Here is a 5855-nt window from a genome sequence, read left to right on the forward strand (position 1 = left end):
AGCAGGTGCCCTACTTGTGGGGAGATGCGAACTCTGCATCTTCCCACACCACCATCTTGACTCCACCTAGAAATGTATATATCTTCAGTTGTAAGTTTACTGCTAAATATCGTTAGGAAATATTTTCCCTTCATTTTTTTCCCCTCCATTTAGCTTTGCTAAACAAAAGATGATGATTTATCTACTCAAAAGGAAAGCTTATAGCCAGAAAGTTTATTATCTATACAGAGGCCAGGAACACTGAGAACTTTAGCAAACAAACAAAACAAGCCATAGGTTGAAACAGGAAACATTATGGCTGACCAGTCTCAACTTGCCCTTTTTTTGCAGGGAATATGTTGGAGAAAACCCATCCCTATTTACTGTACTGGCTCACATCAGGAAGCAGGATGTCAAAGGAAACTAGTTGATTAAAAATTATATATGTATATTTTTCATTAGCAATCATTTCAAAAAATAAATAACATTACTGAAGCCAAAATGCCAGAGCAAATGTAAGAGGAGTCTATTGTTGTTCCCAGTATGTAGGTGTTATTGTATTAGAAAATTCTAAAGGTGGAGTCTAAAGAACGCAACAAATTCTTAACAGGTCACGGAGATCTGCCTTTGAAGGGAGTCAATCTCCCAGCTGTAGCTCCTGGCTCCATAAGGGAAGTCATTGTCCTTTCTTGTTCTATGTAGTGAGAATGTGTATGGGACACGCTTCATTTGGTTTAATAGAACATGTTACACCTGAATCTCACCAACCACAGCTGAGAAGACAGAATACAGTGAATCTGAAAACAACGAAGGTACAAAGTCCCAGGAAACCTGAAATCTCCTGACTCAAAGGCTCTGGGTGGAGAAGGACAAATCATAGTTATAGATGTACTGGTGGCAAGGCTGCCAGGGAGGAAGCTGCTGTTGATCTTGAAGACAGAGATTATCCTGCTTGCGAGAGGGACAGTAGACAGATTTGGGATGTATTTTAAAGAACCAATCAATCTCACTTTAGAAACTCTGCAAACTTAGGCCTTCTACAGTCACCCTAACTAGTTTTTATTGCAGCCTAAACCCAGTCAACTCTTATTATACTACCCGGATTCTACCTTCCTCCTAGCCTTTATCAGTTATAAAAATATCTTGTTTATTTCTTCCTTGTTTGTCTCTCCCACTAGAATGTAAGCTCTTAGACAAGAGAATTCTGGATTTTCCACTCCTATGTCTTAGTACCAAAGAACAATGCTTGGCACTATTAGGCAATAAGCAGAAAATAGAAACAACTATATCTTAAATGGTATGGCATATTTCAGTGAAAAGTCTACTACGGTATATGTTAAATAACTATATATTAATAAGTATATATTTTACTATTACTATTTACTATACATCAAAAGTCTAGGTAATGTATATGTGTGGTTTGAATAATAACAAAATGAAAACCCATATGGCTACAGCTGTCTTAAGAAACAGACCTTTACTGTTATCTTTGAAGCCCTCTTCCACAAAAGCAGGTCCAGTCCATAAAACGGACACAGATCCTCTTCTACAAATACTGTAGTTTTCCTTTCTTTGCTTTTATCTTGATTGACCAGATTTTCAAAAGAGAAAAAGTACTAAACAATGTGGTATACTAGCTATAGCTATGGATCCAAATGTTTTGATTCTTTGCCCCCACCATAAATCTTTTTTGTGATACATATTCATTATGTAAATACTTATGAACTATACACACTTACTGTAAGCAATATATTTTACACACTATAAAACCTTTAAGGTAATGAATTGTACAAAGTGTACTTTTATAAAAATGTGAAATTAAAGTATTTCAGAAATTGTATTTATTAATATATTAATTGCACAAAATTGATTTTTTTCTCATTAAGGGTATTACCATTAGCATTATTAGTGCAACCTTCCTTTAAATGTAAAATATACTATTATTTCATGCACCGCTAAGGAAGGAAAAATACTGCCAATTTAACTATTACACGGTACCCATCAATCCTAAGGTGTTCCTCTAAATTTAAGAGATGTTAAAATACACACCTTACAACCAAAGGAATGAAGTGATTTTTTTAAGGGAAAAGCGAATTGAATATAGTTCATTAGTTCTGAAAATTATGTTTTAAAACCATGATACAACTCTTAAACTTCCTTGTTATAAAGTTATTTGGATTCTAATCTTAGGTTCACAACTGTCATAGCAAGGTAGAAGATACTTCACAAATACATTTATGGATCCAAATATAAGAAATAAAACAGTGGATCATTTTTCAGTAATACAACTTTTCAATCCAATCTACCAATTATGTGAAAAGTTTTACTGTTGTACTTGCAAATTCTCAGGAAGGAGTACATTTTAAAAAAAATTTACATGACTTAAAAATGCACTGAAGCTTTATATCTGGAAGATTTTAAAACAGGTTCAATGATTCTGCATCTAAGTGTGTGTGTGTGTGTGTGTGAGAGAGAGAGAGAGAGAGAGAGAGATACTAGACATTTTTCTTTTAAAGCTAACACATTTATGGCTTTCAGAATGGAACAATGAAAGCCTTTTTAAGCATCCATTTTCAAAATTTTTTTTCATAATACAAAAACAGTCACTTTTCACGCTCAGTGTTAAAATGTCACCTTTACCTTGAAAAATTCATTTTTAGTGGACAACTTCTTATCAGACCTTATCAGATCATAATGTTTTAGCTCATAATGTGGCTGATGAAGACTGCACTAGGAATACAACCAGCTCTGTCATGTTCACTTGCTCCAAACTACCAATGTTATTTATTACCTCTATTTCTTTACAGGCACCTTTTAATGTCAGCTATCCATTCTCTGAGAGTTTATCATATAATTCTTATTTTTAATTAAACTCTAACATCATACCATGTTGAAAGTGACCTAAAATTGATGTGGCAACTGTCAACTGCTCCACAATGTGGAAAGCTTACTATTCTCCAAATAGTCCATGAGCCACATAAGACACATCACCATCTGATACATGCAGTGAATGTGGGCACCATGTCAACAGGTGTATTAAACCTTAACAAAGCGCAGTTTCTTTCTCATTTTAATACAAAAATAACTGTAAGCAAAAGTTCTAATACTGTCTTCTGGAACCTAGTGAATGGCCCTGTGTCCCTGGGCTGGATACATCCCTTGTTGGATACCACTGGACCAACAAGGGATTGTGAAATGGGTCCTAGAAGTTGCAAACCCAAAAGCCTATGGGTGCCAGTTTTACAATGTAAATGAGAAAAATAGGCTGGGTTTTTGGCAAACTAGACAGTACATGGCTTATCTAAGGAGACAATTAATATAGGCCTGGTATTCCTAGATCTGAATTTTACTGAGAAACTGGATAGCCACATATTTATATAAAATCTGTCCATTTGGAAATGCTAAAAATAAGTGAAAAGCTTTTATAAAATTCTAATGGACCAAACCAAAAGCATTTATGGGCTGGATTTACCCATGGGTCTTCCAGTTCATTTCTTATAACTAGAAATAAAAGGATATATAGAAAAAAATTTTAAAGAGCAACAAAGAAAAAAGAAACATGAAAAAGGAGGACAATGAGGAGGGGAAAAAAGGAGAACAAATATAATCTGAGGAGAGTCCTAAATTAACTATTTTAACATCTTGAAATAAATATCATATGTAAAAGGTTTTTACCCCATTTTAATTAAAAAATTCCCCTTATACAAATAAAATTAAGGGAAATTTTCAAAAGGCTGTTAGAGGATGCTGTCTTCTTTAACTCAGCCAGCATTTTAGTGAAAGCTGATCTCGATCATGCAAAACCTTTTCTAAGACCGTCATGGAAGCACCATTTAATTGTGCAATTATTAACCATATATTAGGGAAAATAGGTAACAAAATTTCTCCCTTCCTCCTCTCTTTTCTTCCCTCTATAGTTTATTCTCTCCTTACTTACTTGAGTGTCCTCTCTCTCTGCTTCTAGTGAGTGGGAAACTTTGTCTCTTAAAAGTTATTATTCGTATAATCAGTTCCCCCATGCAGTTTCTTGAGTTGGTTTTTGGAAATTGGTATACTGAAGATATATTTATAAGATAATCTAATCTACCATTTATGTGAAAAGTTTTACTATTGTATTTGCAAATTCTCAGGAAGGAGTGCATTTAAAAATTTTTACAAATGATTTACATCATTTAAAAGATAATAAAATGAACTACTGTAGTCATGCAAACTACTATTAATATAGACCAGACATACAATTGGGTTTCAAAGCATGTACTCTTTTATGGTGCTAATACTGTAAACTGCTGCTTTATAAAAAACTACTCTTGCCAATAAATAATTTATTCATATTTTAATGTTGTTGTCTTTGCAACACATTAATCATAACAGACTTGTTTTTTGGCCAGTGCGTACTGGAACACTGCCAACAAGATGTGTTCTTAAAAATACGACCTTCCTCATTTTTCTCCCAATGAGATGATGTAAAGAGAGGAACCGAAATAATCTAAGCAATGTTTAACACCTTTAGCATCTATTGGAAAGCAAAAATGAAGACTAATGTTCTCCTAGATAGCTCATTCAACGTTTATCTTGATGACTGGGAAACAAGCAGCAGAACAACCATTGAACTGAATTACAATAAAATATACATTTTTCAGAGAGAGGAGCACAAAATCAGTTTTCATTTGGCATGTTAAGTATGCTATATTTGAACAGAATGTTACATATTCATTTCATTCATCATTTAAAGGCAGATAATCAGGAAGTCATTACGTGGCCTGCATTGGGCAGCTATTCGATTAGAGTATAATTGAGCACTCTGTAATTCAGCCAAAGCTGACAGGTTGGGAATGCATAATATCCATCTTAGGTATTTTGAATGTGGGGGAAAGTATGGGGCAAGCAGTATTTGCTGGTCAAAACAGGCCACTGGGATAAAAGGGAAGACCTAAAATAAAACCACAAAAATTACTTACAGTTATTTTCTCTTTTTATTTTTAAAATTGTTCTGTTAATTTTGCAAACCAGCAATTTATAAATTTTAGTAATTTACTTGGGAAATCATCCTCTCTGGCTTCAAAAGATGTCACGTGACATTTGGGGTCATGCTGGCATCCTTCTACATTGTTCTAGAATGGCTGTTCACAGATTTTTAGACATGAGGGCAGTCAGTTAAGGCCAAAAAAACAAAACAAAACAGATTTTATCCAGGATTTTGTAAAATACAGAGCTGGGTTTGGAAGTTACACAGTACAGAAGTGGGTGCTAAGGCAAAGAAATAAATGGTAACAAGACACTACAAATATTCTTATCATGGTTTTGGTTGGTGAGGGAAGGACATCATAATACAAATGCCAGGGTATTTATTATTTTGGCATTTATATTATGACTAACAGATATTGTCAGCACACCTACTTCTTTTAGGCATTGCCAATACATGGCAGACATGGCTTTCCACTCATCTACCCACTGTTCCTGCTTGTCAAATTCCTCCTCCTACCTTCAGACTTCCTGTCCAAATCCAAGGTGAAGTTTCAATCAAAAGGGAAATCTATTATATTGCAATAGAGCGTTAGGTTTGGAAATGAAATGCATTTGGCTGAAGAATTTGTAGCTATTTACTAATATTTATTATTTTATTTTTGTGACATTAGTAACTAAATTAGTGATTATAAGAGACAGAGGAGTACTCTATCATTACTATTTGTATTAGTTTCCTAATGCTGCTGTAACAAAGTACCACAAATTGAGTGGATTAAAACAACAGAAATTTATGCTCTCACAGTTCTAGAGGCCAGAAGTCTGAAATCAAGGTGCTAAAGGGTTGGTACCTTCTGAGTGCTCTGGGGGACAGTAAGTTCCACAGCTCTCTCCCAGCTTCTGGTGCAGGAATG

Source organism: Lipotes vexillifer, unplaced genomic scaffold (assembly GCF_000442215.2).
Source record: "Lipotes vexillifer unplaced genomic scaffold, Lipotes_vexillifer_v1.1 scaffold506, whole genome shotgun sequence".
Taxonomy (NCBI): domain Eukaryota; kingdom Metazoa; phylum Chordata; class Mammalia; order Artiodactyla; family Lipotidae; genus Lipotes; species Lipotes vexillifer.